The sequence below is a fragment of the Podarcis tiliguerta genome (assembly GCF_965153285.1).
Source record: "Podarcis tiliguerta genome assembly, chromosome: W".
Lineage (NCBI taxonomy): Eukaryota > Metazoa > Chordata > Lepidosauria > Squamata > Lacertidae > Podarcis > Podarcis tiliguerta.
In genome coordinates, this window is record NC_139552.1 from 13,883,364 (window position 1) to 13,906,014 (window position 22,651).

Sequence of the window (22,651 nt, forward strand, 5' to 3'; positions counted from 1 at the left end):
TCTATATAATCCCTGTGTAACATCCCCTATCTATCATAGATAGCATGTCCCTGTACTGTTTCTAGTAGTAAGATGTGTAATGCCTGCGTGTAACTCTATCATATGTATATGTAATATGTGCGACGCTTATACGTAGCCCACGTTTATCCAATCAGCACCAAGCGTATATGCTGCAATGGGGGTAATATACAATAAAAGGGACACTCTTAGCCTCGAGCTAGGAGATGCCTCCCACATGGACACCTTCAACTCGTCTGCCAATTATTTTCAACCCAACAGAGCCCATCCGAGCCTGGTGATTTTCCCAATTTAGCATTTGAAATGGCCTCATGTAGCTCACTCATATATCTAATTCTAAAATAACTGTTGGGATATGAGAGCTCACCAGCTGCGTGATAGCAGCACATTGTTTACATCATGTGATTCTTATGATGTGACTGAGCGTGAGACAGGATGTCCTACGCTGTTCTCAAAGTTGTGTTCTCAGTGTAACTTGAGACCTTCCTGTTGTTGCTGCAAAGGAGGGGTGGAGTGATTTGTACGGAGGCTTTGGAGAGAGCAGACATGATTTGTACTAGCTCGTGTACAGTGTACAGTCTGTGGAATAAAGTAGAATGAGTTAGACTACTTTAAGACTGTTTTCTTTCTTCTGCTGAGATGCAAGGGGAAAGGGAGTGTGCATCTCTCATGAGGGAGGTGTCGCTTATTACCGGTCTCCCTGGACTGACCGAAGACCAGCCAGGGGCAGATCACCAGAGAGAGGCCTCAGTGCCTGGGAAGAGGAGTCAGCCCTTCCCGAGGGGGCCGCTCGCTAACAAATGGTAGCAGAGGATGGCCGTGGCGATTGCGTTGACGTCTGCCAGTTCCTGATGGATGGCTGCCTGATGAACATGGATAGAAGGCTTCTCCGGTTCATCAAAGCTCTGTTCTTTTTCTGCTGCTTGTTTTTGGATTAAAACACAGTGAAAGCCAAGTTCCTGCATTCTGGGGGAGAGCTGTTTGCCCTGCCGGTCAAGTCGGACTCTTTTTGAAGCTAGCCACCAAGGAACTGTGAGTACTTTGTGCTGATTTATGGGCTCGTTAAGCCTCAGAGCAGACGCAAGCCGGAGTTCAGCAGTTAAGGCTGTTGGAGTTTTTTACAGCTTGCTTGCTGCCAAGTTTCCAGCTAGTAACTGATAGCTGTTAATTGGGATCAATATGGATGCCAAACTGGGGGCTGGACTGCCATATCCACCACCATTGTCAGATGGGAATTATTCCAGTTGGTCTCTAAAAATGCAGGCGCTGCTTGAGAGACAGAGAATATTTGGAGTAATTCGAAATCCCATCCCTGCTGCACCAACTAGGATCTGGAATGACTCTGATATGCAGGCAAGGTCTGCAATCATATTGTGTGTAGGAGATGACCAGTTGGTGCACATTGCAGATTTGCCTCACGCAAGGGACATGTGGCAAGCGCTGAGATGCATACACATGCGTGAAGCAGCTGGGACTGCTCTGCTGCATTTTGAAAAGCTCACAAACTTGGGACTGAAGTCGGATAGGGATCTTCAGGCTCATCTGACGCAAATGCAGTATTTGCGCCAGCAGATGGCAGAGTGAAATTTTCCACTTGATGAAGCTATCTTTTGTTTCATGATCATAAACAGCTTGGATCAAAGATTTAAGACTGTTGCAAGTCAGCTGGGTTCACCCCCTGCTCAGGATGTGACCGTGCAGCGCATTTGTGCCGCTTTGCTTAATGAGAATGACAGATTGGCTGCCATAGCTGTTGTTGATGGGGCGGGTCAAGCTGCCAGTGCTACCCCCCACAGTTGCTCAGGAGGAGCAGGCTGTAGCCTTAAACGTCATTCGATGCTACAGTTGTGGTCAGGCTGGCCATTTACAGAAGAACTGTAAAAAGACCCGTGTTTCCAAAGGAGCCAAGGGGAGCTCAGGAAGCAAGAGTCGTGCCAAGTCACAGGCGAGGCCTGCCAAGGCTTTGATGTCACCAAAGGCTTCATCATTGATTTGGAATGCCTTTGTAATTGACGCTGGAGCTACACAGCACCTGACAGGACGCCGAAGTTTGTTCTCGACGTATGAGAATCAACGCTTCACTGTGAAGCAAGCGAATGGTCAGGAGATGGAAGCAACTGGATTCGGGACTGTGTTCCTGGAGAGTCTTAATTTGACTATAAACAATGTTTACTTTGTCCCAGGTTTGGAGTTCAACTTGCTGAATGTGTCTCAGATGGCAAAGCAAGGATTGGTGATATCCTTTGATGAGAAGAGATGCAGGATCTTCAAGGATGGAAAGCTGTATCTTTCTGCCAAAGAGGAAGATGGACTGTATCTGTTGTGTTTTGATAATTCAGATTACAAAGATTGTAATGCATGAAAAACTAAGGTGTCTTCTTTTACAGGTTTTTCCACAGGTGCCAAGGACAAGAAGTCTGCAAAGGTTACCAAGGCTTTTCAGCGGGTGTATGCTGATGTAATCGGTCCTCTACCGTTCTCTAGAGGCAAAGCAAAGTACTATCTTGTAATTGTTGATCATTTTTCTCAGTATGTGTGGATTCATGTACTGCAGAAACCACAGGAAACCTTAGCAAAGTTCAGAGAATTTTGTGATAAGGTTAAATTTGTTCATGATGCTAATGCTGAAAGTATTTTCACAGATGAAAAGCCAGTTTTTGTTTCACAGGATTTTCAAGATTTCCTTGAGAAACGTGAGGTAGATCATAAGATTGCTGTCTCTGAAGCTTCATGGAACAAGAGTGTGTGTGTAAAAGTGAACACAGAGTTGCAGAAAGGCATGAAAGCTCAACTGCTAAGTTCACGTTTGCCCCAAGAGTTCTGGGCTGAGTCGCTGAACGCTTTTTTTTACACGTGGGTAAGACAGGTTTCAGCAGGTATGGAAAGTTCTCCATTTGAGAAACTGTTCCACAGAAAACCTTCAGTTAAACACTTTAGGGTCTTTAGGTCTCATGTGTGTGTGGACACACCACAGGGAATCAAGGGTGCCAAGGGCATTTTTGTGGGTTATGAAAAGGGTTACTACAGAGTAATACTGCCTGAGTCTGATCAAGTGATTCTCACAAAGTTTGTAGAGAGCACTGGAAGACAGGAGAGAGGGGTTCTCCACACTTTTCCCACTGATATCAATACAGATGAGTATTCTGATACTGAGAGTGATTGATGAGAGCACCACTGAGAGTTCTGATGACACAGTCATTGAGAAGGGTTCATACACAATGTCCAGGCCTACACAGGTTAAGGCTGAACTGGAATTGACTGAGCCACTGTTTACTGTTGGGCATGTTTCTCCCAAAAGTCCCAAGGAAGAACCAACCAGCAAGGAGGATCTGCACCTCATTCACAAAGGGAATACCACCCAAAAGGTACTCTCAGGAATTTGCTAACTCAGCTGTTGCATGCGTAGCTGTAGTTAACAACTCAAGCCAGGTTCAAGGTTTGTCCAAGACAGAGACAAGGCCACTCCTGGAGGTTGGAGGGCGCAACTCAGTTCTCCCTAGCCAAGGTAGAGCAGAAGCTCTAGTTCCTTGGAAAACAGGCAACCAGAAGTTTGCACTGGTAGAGCCAGTGGCAGGTAGTTCCAAAGGTGGAGCTGAAACAACAGGGGAATGTTATGTGTATAACAACTGTTTTTTTTTCTTCTCTAGATGCTGCCTTTGTTTTCGCAGCTCGGTTCGCCTCATATGGGGGAGGATGTTGGGATATGAGAGCTCACCAGCTGCATGATAGCAGCACATTGTTTACATCATGTGATTCTTATGATGTGACTGAGCGTGAGACAGGATGCCCTATGCTGTTCTCAAAGTTGTGTTCTCAGTGTAACTTGAGACCTTCCTGTTGTTGCTCCAAAGGAGGAGTGAGTGAGTTGTACGGAGGCTTCTGAGAGAGAATTCATGTTTTGTACTAGTTCGTGTACAGTGTACAGTCTGTGGAATAAAGTAGAATGAGTTAGATTACTTTAAGACTGTTTTCTTTCTTCTGCTGAGATGCAAGGGGAAAGGGAATGTGCATCTCTCATGAGCGAGGTGTCGCTTATTAACGGTCTCCCTGGACTGACCGAAGTCCAGCCAGGGGCAGATCACCGGAGAGAGGCCTCAGTGCTTGGGAAAAGGAGTCAGCCCTTCCCGAGGGGGCTGCTCGCCAACAATAACTGGGTTGTGATCTGTTTTTGTTTTTGGTTGTATTTCAATTTTCTTAACCTTTGGTATCAGGTTGTTCATAATCCATATGGCGGCTATTCTCCCTGCCGATCAATTAGCTTCTGAATAATGCGTACATTGTTTTTCCTTTTTAATATTTTTTTATTGATTTTAACATACAAATTATAAAAACGTACCACACAATTTATCACTTATACAATCTTATTGGAGTTCCATCAGCACCTCTGATGATCCTCCGTCTTAACCACTTCTTATGCATTTCTTAACTTTATATTGCCTTTACATCTCTTAACTTATCGTCCCCCCTTCTCCATTTTTGCAATACTTCCAATAATACTCCTCACAAAACTTCTTGGAAACCTACAAACGTTGTCTGGTCTTCACAAATACTTTTCAGATAGTCCGTAAATTTACTCCAGTCTTCGGTAAACTTCTGGTCCCGCCGGTTTCGAATCCTTCCTGTTAGTTTATCTAGCTCTGCATAGTCCATTAACTTCATCCTCCATTCTTCAATCTTCGGCAATTCTTCTTGCTTCCATTTCTGGGCCAATAATATTCTTGCTGCTGTTATAGCGTATAAAAAAAGCTTACATTCCTTTCTGTTTATATCACTTCCAACAATGCCCAATAGAAATGCTTCTGTTTTCTTTATAAATGTATATTTCAACATTTTTTTCAACTCATTATAAATCATCTCCCAGAAGCATTTCACATTTTTACATTCCCACCACATGTGATAAAATGTTCCCTCTTTTTCTTTACATTTCCAACATTTATTACTGACTTTATACATTTTCTCTAAGTTAACTGGTGTAATGTACCATCTATACATCATTTTCATCACATTTTCTTTTAGGGCATTGCATGCAGTAAATTTTAAGCCTTCTTTCCATAATTTTACCCATTCACTCAACTGTATATTATACCCAAAGTCTTTGGCCCAGTGAATCATAACCAATTTAAACTCCTCGTCTTTCAAATGCCATTCAAGCAGTAATTTATACATTTTAGACAAAATTTTATAATCATTACTTAGTATCTCTTGTTCAAACTTTCACTTTCATCAAATCCTTTTTCTTTAAAATCCTGTTTAAACATTTCATTGACCTGGTAATAATGTAACCAATCATTAACATATTCTTTAATTTCTTCATATGGTTTTATTTTCCGTTTACCTCCTTCCATAAATATTAATTTCCCATATGTTATCCATTTCCCACTCATATTGACCTTTTTCACACTTATCGCTTCTAATGGAGATAACCAACGCAGTGTTTTTCATTCCAATAGGTTTTTATACCTATCCCAAACTTCTATTAAAGATCTTCGAAATATATGGTTTCCAAACCCTTTATGGACTTTGGTCTTATTATGCCATAACTATGCATGCCATCCAAATCTATTATCATAACCTTCCAGATCCAGCAATTCCATATTTTCTAACTTCATCCATTCCTTCAACCAACAGAGGCAAGACGCTTCATAATACAATTTCAAATCTGGCAGGGCGAAGCCTCCTCTTTCTTTAGCATCTGTTAATAACTTAAAGTGCATTCTCGGCTTCTTACCCTGCCAGATATACCTTGAAATTGTTTTTTGCCAATCTTTGAATATTGTTGCCCCCTTAATTATTGGAATTGTCTGAAACAGAAATAACATCCTTGGTAGCACATTCATCTTTATAGATGAAATCCTACCCCAAAACGATAACTTCAACCTTCCCCATATTTCTAGATCTCTTTTAACACTATTCCATATTGGCGTATAATTGTTTTGAAATAGATCAATATTTTTGGAGGTTAACCAGATTCCTAAATATTTAACTTAACAACCTCTATACCTATTTGTTGCTGCAATACTTCAACCAGGTCCTGTTTCATATTTTTAACAACTATCTTAGGTTTTTTTTGTTCAATTTAAAACCTGCCACCTGCCCAAACTGTTCTATCTCCTCTAATACTTATTTAACACTTGTAGATGGTTCTTCAATTGTTAATACCAAGTCATCGGCAAAGGGTTTCACTTTGTACTCATTTCGACCGACCGTAACACCCTTTATCAACTCATTTCTCCTTATTGATCTTAAAAAGATTTCCAGTACCGATATGAATAATAATGGTGAAAGAGGACACCCTTGTCTTGTGCCTTTAGTAATTTCGATATTTTCTGTTACTATATTATTTACAATAAATTTTGCTCATTGTTCCGAGTATATAGCTTTTATTCCATTTAGGAAGAATTGACCCATATGTTGATCAACATAACCCCTCTAACAGGTTATGGGACCAGTCCTTAGGGGCAGAGACAGAGTGTGGAAAAGAACCCAGAGACTGGAAGCAACTCAGCATTTCTCAATTTTTGAGTTTAGAGAAGTCTCAGTTATCTCATGTGCGAGACCTTGAAACAGCAAAGACTCTCCTCCTGAAAGAGAGGGGAGTGGTTGTGGGCGGGAGCCCGAGCACCGCCCCTGGCAGGGGGCCTCCGCCCCCTGCTCACCTGGCTCGCCTGGCTGGCGCCCGCCCACCAGCCGGCACCCAATCAGGTGCCGCTGGGGGCGTAACCAGGGACTTTAAATTCGGGCGCCAGCCCTCTCCCGGCCTCTTTCCTGCTTCGTCCTGCCTCCTCGACTCACCGCGATCATCCTGCTTCGTCCTGCCTCCTCTTTCGCCGCAGATCAGCTGAAGACAGGGAAGTATTCGCTGCGATTGCGTGTCTGTCGTTCGTTTGTGTGTTGCAGGGTTCTTGGTTGGTTCGCTTGTTTTGTGGGTTTGCTGGCTTGGCTTTGTCCGTGTGCGCACAGTTCCCTCTCCAGTTGTGAGCCGCAAGGAGCCCGTGCTTCGATTTCTGCTGAAATCAATAGCGGAGCAGGGCGCAACTTGCCCCACCGCTTAACACCGCCGCCAGCCAGCTGATTCCCCCGCTCTTTTCAGCTTTTCGCGTTCTTTACAGCGCCCGCCTGCCCGTCCCCTCCTTAGCTCAGCCGCCAGCCAGCTGATTTCCCCCTCCTTAGCTCTGCCCCCTTTAAATAGCGCCGCCAGCCAGCTGATTCCCCCGCGCCGACAGCCAGCTGATCCCCCCCGCTTCACAGCGCCTCTCGTGCACCCGGTAGCGAGCATCCCCCGCCCCCCTTCCGTATTTCCGCCAGCCAGCTGATTCTCCTCGCGCCGCCAGCCAGCTGATTCCCCCCGCATCGCTGCGCCTCCCCGATCTTCTGCGCCTCTCGCGCACCCGGTAGCGATCATCCCCCGCCCTCCTCCCGTTTTTCTCCGACGCCAGCCAGCTGTTTCCCCCCGATCTTCTGCGCTATCACGGCCTTCGCTGTTTCGAGCCACGATACTCTGATTTGATAGCCGCCGCCACCCCCCCCTCCTCAGCACCGAAATCTCCCGGGGGTTTTCTCTCTCTCTCGTCGGCAAGCTCATTTCTTGCAGCGCCTCTAGTTAATTTGGCTTGTGGATAATAATAATCGGCCATATTTTCGAGTGGGTTTGCGGAACTGTTATAACCAGCACGTGGGGAGGGGAACAGCTTGCCCCCTTCTTTTCTTTCTTCCGCGTATTTCTGGCGTGCATCCCTGCGGGGGGGGCTTCCTTGCGTTAAGCAGCGCATTCGATCTCTCTTGTAAATCGATTTTGAGCAGTGAGAAATTTGGCCGTGTGGCTTTGGGTAGCGCTCAGCCTCATTCTTCGCATCCTAGGCTGTTTATTTCCTTACCTATCCGCCATTGCCTTCCTTTCGTTGTTCCCTTTCTTGTCATTGCCTTGTACCTTCGCCATAGCCCAACTTCTCATTGTCCTTGGGCTCTCAGCGGGTTACCTCATTATTCGTACAGCATCCCATCCCCCAGCTACTCTGCCTTAATTCTCTTTCGAGCACCAGCTGTGGTGGGACCAGGTAATCTCCAAGGGTCCAGCAAATCTCAATTGCGACCATTAAGTGGCCAACGACCCTTAATCCTGGTCATTGTTCCTGCTTCCCCTGGCTTATTGTTGTGAGTGATACAATAGCCGGGTGATCAGCAGCTTTCAGCCACCTATTGTTTGGGACACAACTGCTTCGCAGCCTCCAGCTTACTATCTAATTTTCAGTCAGAGCATTACTGCCGCCTGCTGACAATCTTGTAGTAGTGCAATCTGACTAAATTTGAATCATAAAGAAGCAACTCTTTCCAGCATAGTTGGTATTGTTTGTTGGTGAAGCAACTAGAGTGAGTTAATAACAGGAGGATATAATAAATAGGGGATTCCATTACAATACTAACATACACACACATTGAGTCTTACATAGCTACTCTAATAAACAAGCATATATACAAGTAGACAGTCTATATTAAACAATAATTGGTAATACATAATTTATTTAGTGGAAGTATTGTAATAATAGTACTGTTTATTTAAATTTTACTTTACTCCTCTCATTTTATTTTATCGGTTTAATACCGAATAAGTAATAGTGATATAATAAATAAGTGATTTCATTACAATAGCAGCAATATACATGCACTAAATAAGTTAATTTTAATATTAATTTTAATTTTTAATTTTAATTTTAATTTTAATTTTAATTTTAATTTTAATTTTAATTTTAATTTTTTTTTTTTTTTTCCTTTTTCCCACCCCCCTCCTCTCTTTCCTCTCACATTTCGAATACAAGACATACATACACTTTAACAGTTACAATACAAGACATACATACACTTTAACAGTTACATACATACGATCACATACATACATACATTCCCTAGAAAGGGTAAATACTAAAATAAATAAAGTAAATAAATAGATAGATATAATAATAATATTAAATAAATAAAGCAATTTAAAAAAAAAATAATAATAATAATAATAATAATAATAATAATAATAAATAAGGAAACAAACCAGTAAAAGGAACCGTCCAGAACTGTATCATGGCCCCCAAGAGGAAGCGCGCATCGGAAGCTCGCAGTGCGGCCAGTCAATCATCCCGGGGGCCGCAGGCGAAAGGTAACGCACGAAAGCCAGTCTCTCATTTCTTAAATGCATTTAGGTCTTTTATTGATGAGTACGAGCAACGCTATCCTGATGATAACCTTAGCCCTCCCTCATCACCTGACGCCATTCCGGACACACAGGTGGTCCCGGAGAGCCCGCGGTCGTCCCAACTCGATGAAATTCCCAGTACATCCGCCGCTTTCTTTGAAACTTCCCAGTCGGGTAGGCCGTCCGGGGGCGGGGGGTCAGGGTCTAGCGGTAGAGTGGAGCCGGTGCGCACTAGGTCCCGATCTGCCGCATCTACCTCTCGCAAAAAGGGGGGTAAGGCTACTTCTAAGTCAGCCCGGTCTAATAACACTGTCGCACCCAGTTCTTCCAAACGCACGCAGGACAAGCGGGTGCAGCTTCCGGAGTCGTCTCCATCGTCGGCGGATGAAGCGGAGGAGCTTGATTCAGAGGAATCTCCCACCGTGGCGCCACAAGATAAACCTTCAGGGAAGAGGCGCGAAAAGAGGAAGCATACTTGCAGGAGGAGCAAATCAAAGAAGAGCGATTCAGATGACACAGGTAGCTCTTCATCGGAATATGATAGCGATGCGTCCCTGGGGTCATATTGGGGTAAGGGGGAGGAGATTTCTGGTCTCCCAGATTGGGCTCTAAATAGGAGGGCTTTTGGACATCGTAAGAAGTTTGGCGGGACCCAGGAGTGGAAGGATGGGGCTCTGGTTAAGGAGCCTACCGTATCCTCCTACTCAACCTCTGATGTGATTCCAGGGGATCACCTCTCGCCCAAGTTACGCTCCAAAATCTTGAATGGGGAATTCGTTGACATGTTTAAGCTAGTTCCTCCAGCGGAGGAGCTAGGCCGGGGGGAAAGGAGATCATCCCACGGTAAACGAAAGAGCAAATATCCACAGGTTCCTAGGACATTTGAAAAGTGGCTGGACGGCTTCCAGGCCTTTATGGGGACGATAGTGGCTGCTTATCCTAAGAGGGCAGTCCACCTAGTTGCCTACCTATCACACATTAGGACTGCTCATGCCCTCGCGGGAGAATTTGCCGCCATAGATTACGATAAGAAGTTCCGGCGAAAGGCCTCTAGGATACCGTCAGCACGCTGGGACCAGATTGAGAATGGCATCTGGTCGGTTGCTGTGGGCCCCTATGTAGAGAAGAAGCAAGGGGATCCCTACCGCGCAGCCAGGTTGGACCCGAGGAGGGATTTCAAGCGCAGAGTATGCTGGGAGTACAATAAGGGCACTTGCATGAGGGCAGTGTGTAAGTACTCTCATGAGTGTGAGAGGTGTGCTGGGGCCCATCCGGTAGCTACATGCTTCAAAGGAACTAAACAGCCCTTTCGAGGGGGCCGGGGGTTCCACCATACTAGTCCCAGGGGAGCCCCCGGAGCCGCCAACAGGAGGTGAAATACATTTGCCGATGGCTACCACGCCAATCAAATTAATCCCTCTCTGCGAGTTATTGTCCCTTTATCCTGACAAGAAGGCAGCATCATATCTTAGGGAGGGTTTCTCGAATGGTTTTCGCATCCCGGTAGCTGGTCCTTTAATAGCTAAGGAGTCCCCCAACCAAAAATCCGTTAGGGAAAGACCAGAGGTTGCAGAGAAGAAAATTGGCAAAGAGGTACGCGCAGGCCGGGTCGCGGGTCCCTTCGCAAAACCCCCCCTTCCGAACCTTCATATCTCACCATTGGGTATAGTACCAAAAAAGACTCCAGGGGAATTCAGGCTCATTCATAACCTCTCTTATCCGAGGGGGGGCTCAGTAAATGACGCCATTCCTCCGGAATTATGCTCAGTCAAGTATGCCACCTTTGACCAAGCGGTTAAATTGATTAGGGGCTTTGGTCCAGGGGCGCTTCTGGCAAAGTGTGATATCGAATCCGCTTTCCGCCTGTTGCCGGTCCATCCCGAGGATTTTTGGCTCTTGGGTTTCAAATTTCAGGGGAAATACTATGTGGATAAGGCTATGCCAATGGGCTGCTCGGTAGCCTGTTCGGCTTTTGAAACATTCAGCACATTTCTGGATTGGGCCATAAGATTTAAGACAAATACCAAGGGGGTGACGCACTATTTAGACGACTTTCTTTTTGTGGGGAGGTCCGGTTCCACGGAGTGCGTTTCGTTACTGGAGGCCTTTTCGGCCTTAGCAAAGGACCTGGGTGTTCCCCTAGCGGCAGAGAAAACCGAGGGCCCCGCCACTTGCCTCACATACTTGGGGATAGAACTAGACACAGAGGCCCAGTCCTCCCGCTTGCCCAAGGAAAAGATAGACGTCCTTAAGGATTTAATTCAGGCCACCCTTATGCTGAGAAAGATCACCCTCAGACAGATTCAGGCCTTGTTAGGACATTTTAACTTTGCTTGCAGGGTGGTCTCCCCAGGGCGCCCCTTCTGCGCCCGCCTGGCCAGACTTTCGGCAGGCCTCAAACATCCGCATCATAGGGTTAGAATTCCTAAATCTGTCAAGGCTGATTTGGAAGTTTGGGCGAGTTTTTTAACCAACTATAACGGAGTCTCGCTATGGCAGGATGTACTGAATCTAACTTCGGACTTCCAGGTCCAATCGGATGCTTCCGGGTCGCTAGGTTTTGGGGTGTACTTCAGAGGGCGCTGGTGCGCCCAGCACTGGCCAGGGGGTTGGAAGGAGGAGGGCATCACGCGGGATCTGACCTTTCTCGAGTTCTTCCCAATTGTAGTAGCTGTGCATATTTGGACGAAGGAATTTCAAAACCGTCGGGTGTGCTTCAAAACCGATAACCAGGCAGTGGTGAAAATTCTGGAAAGGCAGTCTTCCCGATCTTCAAGGGTTGCGGCCCTCCTGCGGTCATTCGTCCTCCGGTGCCTCGAGTTTAATATAATCTTTTCCGCCAAATTTGTACCTGGAATCGATAATAACATCGCGGATGCCTTGTCTCGTTTTCAGACATCACGCTTCCGGTCGCTGGCACCTGGAGCGCAACCATTGCCCGAACCCTTTCCGGAGCACCTGTGGAGCGCTGGAGACGCAAAGTGATACAGGGAGTATTGGCCTCCGTCGCGCCATCCACACTCAGATCGTATAAGAAGGCCTGGTGTGATTTTTTGAGTTTCAGGTCCGGGTGTTCGGGACTTGCCCCTAGTACGCCACCGTCCACTGATGACGTTTTAAGTTACCTATCACATCTTGATGACTTGGGTCGGGCTACCAAAACCTTGAAGATACACGTGGCCGCCATTAGTTTCTTCTGCAAGGCCACCTTCTCATCCGACCCATGTAGTGACTTTTTAGTACGCAGGGCTATTGAGGGTTGGCGTAGGATGCAACCCCCGAGGGTCGAGGGTCGTAAGCCGATCTCGTATGGGTTACTGGCTAGGATACGCACAAAGTTGAGGTCCATCTGTTGGTCCAAGTATGAGGCCCGCATGTTCTCCGCCGCCTATGCAATAGCATTTTTCGGCGCCCTGCGCGTGGGTGAGGTGGTGGCTGAAGTTTGTGCTAACGGTTCAACACGCGGCCTCTTATTGGAGGACGTGCAGCTAGCCGAGGCGTCCATAACAATCCGGATACGCCAGTCAAAAACTGATCAGGCGGGTAGGGGAACTTTCATCAAACTAGAGGCCTCAAAGGAGTCTGGGCCATGCCCGGTAAAGGACACCGGGCGGTTCCTTTACCTTCGGCCTACCGGCCCGGGCCCACTTCTGGTACATAAAGACGGGGCTCCCTTGCTAAGACATCAATTTACCAGGGTGCTCCGGAAGGCCATTGACGCGTGCGGGTTGCCCTCCCAGGATTATGCCGCGCATTCCTTCCGTATTGGCGCCGCCACAACAGCTGCTCATTTGGGCCTGCCGGTTGACAGGATTAAGGAAATGGGTCGTTGGAAATCAGATGCATATAAGGCTTATATCCGTTAGATGGCGTTACCCTCATGACCCCGACTTACCCTGGCCTCTCTTTCTTTTCATCCTCAGCCGCTACCAGAAAGATCGTGTGGATTTGCGGACATAGCATTGTCCATTGGGCCCGTGCAAGGGCGTGCAGTTCCGGCCTCACCTCCAACCTTGGCTTGCACCCGGGAATCCGTTGTTTCTGGTTCTCCAGAAGAGGCATGCGCTGGCAGGAACTTATGCCTTTGTTACGCGATAAAGTGGCCTCTTTTGGCCCCCCAGACATCCTTGTTATCCAGCTTGGGGAAAACGACCTCGTTACCAGAGGAACAGCGGACTTGTCATGGAACATAAGGACTGACCTGGGCGAGATTGCGCTTTTGTGCCCCGGAACTACTGTGTTTTGGTCTTCCCTCCTTAAAAGAATTGTTTGGCGTGGGGCACAGAGTTGTATGGCTGTTGAGAGAACCAGAAAGACATTGAACCGGGCCGTGTCCCGTCGGGTGCGATACTTGAATGGCCAGGTCATCAAGCATGACCGTATCCGGATTGGCAACGAGGCCTTGTACCGGAATGATGGGGTTCATCTATCTGACCAAGGAAATGACTTGTGGCTTGACAGCGTTATCGGTAGTATTAGGGATTGGTTGCAGCTGTGAGGGTATTGGCGGCGAGCCTTCGGCTCGGGTGGCGGTTAGGCATTGGATTATTGCGGTATGGTGTGTTGGAAGGCTAGGTTTGGCCATCGCCTAAGCCTTCAATTTTGGGTATTCCGTTAAAGGAATCCGGCGGTCGTGTATTCCGTCCGATGCCTGCTTGGCGGGAGGCCATGGCACGACCCCCGGTGACGTCAGTGGGGGGCCTATAGTTGTATTATCATCAACAGGCTCCGCCCTCTGGTGATTCAACCCCTGTGGTAGACATCCAATGCCTAAGCCAATACCTTTTCACTGCTGTAACCAATAAAGTTGTGGCCTTTTCCATGCCCATAAACCATAATCACGTGTCCCTGTGTGTTCATTTCCACCGCGCGGGGGTCGGGTCCTCGAACCACAAAGACTCTCCTCCTGAAAGAGAGGGGAGTGGTTGTGGGCGGGAGCCCGAGCACCGCCCCTGGCAGGGGGCCTCCGCCCCCTGCTCACCTGGCTCGCCTGGCTGGCGCCCGCCCACCAGCCGGCACCCAATCAGGTGCCGCTGGGGGCGTAACCAGGGACTTTAAATTCGGGCGCCAGCCCTCTCCCGGCCTCTTTCCTGCTTCGTCCTGCCTCCTCGACTCACCGCGATCACCCACCCGCCACTCCCTTTAGCTTAGGTTCTTGGCCTTGCTATGGACCTTAGGTTGGTCGCCCTGGTTAGGCGGGGGGCCTGGTAGGAGTTTTTCCACATGGCATTAGGCCATGGGGTTTTTTCGCCTACCTCGTAGCAATCGTCACAACTTTCGTGGTATTGGTGGGTAGGTTAGGCATTGGATTATTGCGGTATGGTGTGTTGGAAGGCTAGGTTTGGCCATCGCCTAAGCCTTCAATTTTGGGTATTCCGTTAAAGGAATCCGGCGGTCGTGTATTCCGTCCGATGCCTGCTTGGCGGGAGGCCATGGCACGACCCCCGGTGACGTCAGTGGGGGGCCTATAGTTGTATTATCATCAACAGGCTCCGCCCTCTGGTGATTCAACCCCTGTGGTAGACATCCAATGCCTAAGCCAATACCTTTTCACTGCTGTAACCAATAAAGTTGTGGCCTTTTCCATGCCCATAAACCATAATCACGTGTCCCTGTGTGTTCATTTCCACCGCGCGGGGGTCGGGTCCTCGAACCACAAGTGAGATTTGGAAAGCACTGAGAGTGATACACATTAGAGACACTGCTGGTAGCAAAATTACTCTAATGAGAGCTCTGTACCGAGCCAGACTAAGTGAGGGTGAATATGTTTCAAAACACCTTCAAAGAATGTGTGATTTATTTTCACAATTAAATGAACATAGGGAACATTTTTCTGAGCAGAGAAAGGTTTATATTGTGCTGTCTTCACTTCCTGAGTCATGGGATAATTTAGTGATGACTCTGGAGGCAATTCCAGAAAGCCAATTAACAATGCATTTCTTAACTGGGCGTTTGCTTGATGAGGAGGAAAGACGCCATGAGAGGAAGGTGACAACCCCTCACCGTAACTCCGGAAATGGGAGGCGGTTCAGTAAAAGATATGCAACTGATGAGGAACGGCAACCTAAAGAGGTTGTTGACCACACAGAGGAAGCAGCTTTCACAGTCAGAAGATGCTATTGTTGTGGGTCAACCAAACATTTAGTATGACAGTGCACTGTGTCTGTAGTAGAAAAGACAAGAAAAGGGTGGCTTGCATTTGCTGGGAAGCAAGGAGACAGGAAGTCCAGTATGTTTCTGCAGCAGTTCGAGGCACCAGTCACGACGCTGGACAGGACTGGATTTTAGACTCAGCAGCCACAAACATTTTTGTTAAGTCTGCACAAGTCCTTGTAGAAAAACAGCCTTGTAAATCTGTAAATGTAGTACTAGCTGATGGAACAGTGCATGAGCCAGCTGGAAAGGGTAATGTGAATATTAACTGTTTAAGCACCAAATTTACCAATGTTTTATGTGTACCAAGTTTGGAAAATAATTTGCTTTCAGTTACAAGTATTGTTAAGCAGGGGTTTAAGGTAACCTTCTTTGGTTCAGGCTGTAAAATAGAGAAAGCTGGAAAAGTGGTTACAGCGTCACTAAAAAATGGTTTCTTTATTTTGAACGACCAGCTAATAAGTGAGTCTGGGGCATGTGTTAAAGCCTGTAATAGAGCCTTGCATTATGAGTGCCAGCATCTGTGGCATCGTCGTTTGGGGCATGCCAATTTCCGCAGTATTGCAAAAATGCCAGAATTAAGTAAGGGAATTAAAATGAAAAAAAATTCAGTTTTTCTGGACTGCAACACCTGCAAGGAGTCTAAAAGTAAGCGGGGGTCTTATCTGGAAAGTAATAGAATTAGCAAGAAGCCATTTACTTTAGTACACTCACACCTTTGTGGGCCATTTGCAGAATCTGAAGGAGGAGCAAAGTTTTTTATGGTTCTTGTGGATGATTATAGCGGGTATACTTTGGTATACTTGTTAAAACACAAAAGTGAAACTGGTCAACTGATTAAAAATTGGGTCAACTATATAGAAAGGCAGTTTCCCTACAAAGTTATCCAATTACAGAGTGACCGTGGAGGCGAGTTCATGTTTGAAGCGCTCCAGGTATGCTTGAAAAAGCGTGGTATTAGTCACCATAAATCGTGTCCTTTTTCAGAAAATTCAGTTGCAGAACACAAGATAAGGTCTTTGCAAACAATGCTAGATTCTATGTTATGTGATTCTGGCTTATCCAGGAAGTTTTTGGGGGAAACAATTCTCTGTGCTAATTACATACAGAACAGATTGTTTCATTCTACCATAAACAATACCCCTCATTTTTTGCTTTATGGAAAAAAAAAAAAAAACTTTTTGGGACCATGTTAAAACTTTTGGTTGTTGGGCTTGGGTTCACATCCCAAATGACAGAGAAGGAAAGGAGATCCCAAAGCAAAGAGACTTAGGTTTGTCTGGCTATCAAAGTTGGTCAAAAGGGTATCGTTTTGCACAAGGGCGTGGCAGAGTTGTGATATCAAGACATGCAGAGTTTTGTGAGCAAGATGGTTGAGCTCGTTTACATGGAAATTCAGAAGTTGTTTTATCTTCAGATGATACAGATAAATTTGTGAAATCTGAGAAAGAAAAGCCACAAATTAAAGAAAGTTCTGAAAGTGATAGTGATGAGGAATCAGGGGATAAGGGTCCCAGTACACAATCTCCTAAAGCTGAATCAATTTCTCCTGAGCAAGATGAATCAGAAGGGGAAGACAGTTCAGAGGGCGAAAGTGCTCAAGTTAGAAGCTCATAAAGAAGCAATAAGGGGGTACCTCCAGAAAGGTTTACCATACAAGAAGTTAAAACTGTTGATGTGAAGAAAGAGTCTCGTGATTATGAGGAGGTTTTAAAGTTACCACACCAGGAAATAGTAAAGTGGAAAAATGCAATGAGAGCAGAAATGAAATCTTTAGCAGAACACAATGTGGACTGTAGATGGGTGTATAAAATAAAACACTTGGCAGATGGTAGTGTTAAGTGTTGGGATACTGCCAGGGAGATAAAGTCCATCTTGACTCCACGTCGTCTCCGGACTTCCATCGACCTCCCATAGACATGCAGTACCAGCAATTAGCGACAGGAGCTCCAGAAATAGCTTCCCAAAGATCCAGAGCTCTTGCACACTCTATCAGCAGATATGCACAACGGAAGATGCACACAGGAGAGCATTTTATAGAAGTTTATTCAGTGTTGATCAGAACAAAGAAAACCCATGACTGCCTGCTAGAGATGTCTGGCAGTGAGAGAGAAACGAAAGCAAAGACACAACAGAAACATCCTGTGAGACAGGAAATACGCAGGCTGTGACACAAACATCCTGCTCCCTTTTTAAGGTGGAACGGAAATATCCTAACATCCTCCCCCTTTCCGTGTAACCTGTAGTACCTGTGGTTCAACCCAATTGCAACCTCTGTACATAAACCTTAAGTTGTTCTCTGTTAAGAACCTTCGACAACAGATCAGCAGGAATTTCATTTCCTGGCATGTAGGACACCTGAATAAGTCCTTTCTGAATACACTCTCTTGCACGATGTAACTTAATCTGCAAGTACTTGGTTCTTTGCTTGCAACTCTCTGAGTTCAGCAAAGCCAAACAGGATCTATTGTCTTGATACACTTGTACAGGACATTTCACAGAAACTTTGATGTCCTTAAACAGTTGCATCAGCCATTCACAATCCATGAGTGAAAATGACAGAGCATTGAGTTCTGCTTCACAGGAACTTAGGCTCACTGTCGTCTGCTTCTTGCACAGCCAGTCAAACAGACAGTGGTTGTACATGTAGCATACTCCAGAAGTGCTTGTACCATCCGTGGTATCACTTCCAAAACTTGCATCTGCAAAGATTTCAAGACCTCCAGTCTTCTGACTGGTGAACCTCAGCCTGTAGTGCATAGTCCCTTTCAAATAGCGGGCTATGCGCTTCAGAGCTTTCCAATCCTGAACAGTAGGATTGTTAGCATGTCTGCTAAGCAGGTTAGTGCTTACAGCTATGTCAGGTCTTGAGCATCTAGCAATGAAATTCAACTTGCCTAGAATGCATCTGTACAGTGTTGTGTCAGAAAACGCTTCAGCAGTACTGTCTACCTGGTAACCTGGCACCATCGGTGTGTCTGCTGGGTTTGCATCAACCAAATTCAACCTGGTTAATACATCAGTAATTTTCTGTGTTTGGTGAACCAGAAAATTACCTGCTTGGTCCCTCTCCACCTGCAGAGAAAGATAGTTGGATACTTCACCAAGATCCTTCATGTCAAAGTGCTCCTTCAGCTGAGCTAGGGTGCTTTGGTACAAAGCCTGATTCTTCCAGAACATCAGAAGATCATCAACAAAACATAAACAATACAGTTTGTTTTGCCCCTCCTCCTTGACAAACACACATGGATCAGCTTTGCCCTGGTGAAAACCTAGAGAAAGCAATGTCTCAGTGAGTTTTGTGTTCCAACACCTGGCACTCTGCTTGAGACCATATAAGGATTTCCGCAGTTTACAGACCATTCCCTTCTGCATCTGCACTCCATCAGGTGGAAGCATATACAGCTCCTCCCCCAAAATCCCGTACAAAAAAGCTGTATTAATGTCATGATGGGAAACATGCAGTTTCTCCTCCGCAGCAATCTTGAGCATCAGTCGAATGCTCTCATATTTGACGGTGGGTGAGTCGGTCTCGTGGTAATCCTGTCCTGGTACCTGTGAAAAACCTCTGGCAACCAATCTGGCTTTGTGTCTGACAACCTTGCCATTCTGGTCTGTCTTGGCCTTGAAGACCCATTTGCTGCCAACCAGTCTCATTCCTGGGACTACCGGTACCAATTCCCAAGTTTGGTTCCTGTTCAAGGAATCAACTTCAGCCTTCATGGCATCAAGCCAAGGCTCAGCATCTTTAGAAGTTAACTCCTGAACCTCTTTGAAGCTTGAAGGTTCCCACACCTTCTCTGAGCTACTAAGAACAGCAGTTGCTGTCTTAGCAAACGCATCAGCAAATCTCTTTGGAGGTCTGCCCTTCGTTGCCCTTTCAGATCTGCGTACTAGACGCAAGTCTTCTGGACTCATCTCCTCCTTCTTGGGAGAAAAACGACCAATGGTGAACAGTGGTTCTTCCAGTTCATTGTCAGACGCATCAGATGGTCTGACTGAGGCCTTTGCGCTCTTGTAGTCTGCTGTGTCCTCACTGTCACTGACATCAGCAGCAGCGCCGCCCACTGAACTGGAATCCAAACTCTGACCACCATCATCATCTTCATCATCATCCTCAGCTTCCTCAGCTTCCTTAGCATCATCTGCTTTTTTCACATCACCTTCATCCTCCTCTGGGTAACTCTGGAAAATTCCCACATTTCCCCCCCCCCCCACTTAGGATTGTACTCAACACTCCTTGTGAACTTAATGGACTTAGAGTCAGTCATCCATACCCTGTATGCTCCTTTTTCGTACCCCATGAACAAACCATGTGCCCCACGCTTCCCAAGCTTGTTGCTCTGTGGGGTGTGTACCCACATGTCAGAACCAAAGATTCTCATGTGCTTGACATTCGGTTTCTTACCAAACATCTTCTCGTAGGGGGTACAAGCAATAGGTGATGACAATCTGCGATTAAACGTGTAAACATACGTCGACAGAGACTCCCCCCCAAAACTTCTCAGGGAGATTGGCATCATGCAACAAGGTTTTCATGCCTTGAAGCAATGTTTGCTTTGCTTGCTCACAAACCTCCCATGGGGATCCAGGACTTGAGAGGCTATGCTGAATTCCCTTCTCAGTCAGGAAAGCTTCAAACTGCTGAGAAGTGAATTGCTCGCCTCGATCAGTAAACAAACAGCCGATACGTTTACTGTGAACATTCTCCAACCAAGCACAGAATGCCTTGAACCTAGGAAACGCTTGCGATTTCTGCTCAAGCATAAACACATGAATGTACCTGGAAAAGGAATCAATTAGAACCATGAAGTATCTTGCTCCACCCAAAGAGGGCGCAAGAGGACCAACCAGGTCTGCGTAGACTAGCTGGTAGGGTTTGGAAGCCTGCCTGCTAGACTCCTTGCCTTTTGGAGCAACCTTCACCTTGTTCTCTGCATAAGATACACATTTCATGTGAAACCTACAGGGTTTGATGTTCAAACCCTCAACCAGTCCCGGCATCTTGGCCAGCACCTGCCAAGACATGTGACAAAATCTTCTGTGTGCTTCATGAACACAACCTGCATGAAGAACCTTGTTAGTTTGTGCAACACAACAAGAATCAACATTTGACACAGCAACAGCATTGTCATCATAAGTTACTGTATTTTTCGCCCTATAGGACGCACTTTTTCCCCTCCAAAAATGAAGGGGAAATGTGTGTGCATCCTATGGGGCGAATGCAGGCTTTCGCTGAAGCCTGGAGAGCAAGAGGGGTCGGTGCGCACCGACCCCTCTCACTCTCCAGGCTTCAGGAGAGCCCCACCCCCAGCCCCACAAGCTCGGGGGAGAGCAGGGAGGCGGAACGCCGCCATCCCATTGTCCCCAGACCTGGTTTGGAGGCTGGCGGCGGGGAGAAGCCTGCTCCTCCCCGTCGCCAGCCCCGCAAACTCGGGGGACAGCGGGAGAGGCGCGGTGCGCCTTTCCCGCTGTCCCTCGACTTGGTTAGAAGGCTGGCGGGGGGGAGAAGCCTGCTCCTCCCCGTCGCCAGCCCCGCAAACTCGGGGGACAGCGGGAGGTGCAGCGCGCCTTTCCCGCTGTCCCCCGACTTGGTTAGAAGGCTGGCGGGGGGAGAAGCCTGCTCCTCCCCGTCGCCAGCCCCGCAAACTCGGGCGATAGCGGGAGAGGCGCGGCGCGCCTTTCCCACTGTCCCCCGACTTGGTTAGAAGGCTGGCGGGGGGGTGAGAAGCCTGCTCCTCCCCATCGCCAGCCCCGCAAACTCGGGGGAGAGCGGGAGAGACGCAGCGCGCCTTTCCCGCTGTCCCCCGACTTGGTTAGAAGGCTGGCGGAGGGGAGAAGCCTGCTCCTGCCCGTCGCCAGCCCCGCAAACTCGGGGGACAGCGGGAGGTGCAGCGCACCTTTCCCGCTGTCCCCCGACTTGGTTAGAAGGCTGGCGGGGGGAGAAGCCTGCTCCTCCCCGTCGCCAGCCCCGCAAACTCGGGGGAGAGCGGGAGAGACGCAGCGCGCCTTTCCCGCTGTCCCCTGACTTGGTTAGAAGGCTGGCGGGGGGGAGAAACCTGCTCCTCCCCGTCGCCAGCCCCGCAAACTCGGGGGACAGCGGGAGGTGCAGCGCACCTTTCCCGCTGTCTCCCGACTTGGTTAGAAGGCTGGCGGCGGGAGAAGCCTGCTTCTCCCCGCCTCCAGCCCCGCAAGCTTGGGGGACAGCTTCCCGCCCCAGCCCCGCACCTGGGGGGGAAATAATTTTTTTTTCTTTATTTCCCCCCCAAAAAAACTAGGTGCGTCCTATGGGCCGGTGCGCCTTATGGGGCGAAAAATACGGTATACAGAACAAGCCATCCATAAACTTAGCATGCAAAATGTCCTCTTTGCCTTTCCTGATGACACAGCCGCTCCTCTTGAAGGAAACCTGAAAACCACGCCCAATCAGCTGTGGAACACTGAGCAAATTGTTCACAGCACCTGGAACATAAAGTACATTTTTGATGGTCGTGCGCAGACTTGCAAGTTTCACAGTCCCTTCTCCTGCGATCCGCAACGTCCTTCCGTCAGCCAGGTGGACCTCACCATCTTGAGGTTTGAAGGAGATAAACAGATGCTTATCTTTCGTTAAATGGCGGGTCGCAGCAGAATCAACAACAAATCTGGGCTGGGCCTTTGGAGCAGCTTTTCTGGCAAGCAAAACCTTGTTTTCCACCGGCGTGGGCTTAAACTGCTTGCCCCCCTGCTCCTGGCCATCAGATTTGCCTTTAGCCTTTGGTGAGGCTGTGCCAGCAAACAAAGCCTTGTTTTCCACTGGCGTGGGCTCTTCACCCCCCTTCTGCTTCTGGCCATCTGCAGGCATCTGTCTCTGTTTACCTCTGGCCTTCCGGCCTCTGCAAAGGCTATGACCTTGGTTCCCACGAGAAACTGAGCTCTCAGCTGCCGACTCCTTAGCTCCCCCTGGAGGCTGGAATGCTGCTTGGGATGACATCACAGTCAGCTCCCCCTGCAGCTTGCAACCGGTGCCCTCGGCATCCCTGCATTCACTTGCATTCCGGGAAACAGCCAGGACCTCCGATGCAGTCAAACTCTGGGCTGGGATGACTGGCAGATGGGCCAGCTTCAAAGCATTCCACATCCCACGAGCAGTGGTGTTGCCAGCTAGGGTGGCAATTTCCTCCAGAGAGACGGACAAGACTATTATATCAATGGCCCTTGAATCTTGGGTCTTCCATCTCTCTGTCAGAGGAACTGGAGGGGCCTCACTCACAGTATGCCACACTCCAAACTGTCGCAGCAAACTTTTACACCACACAG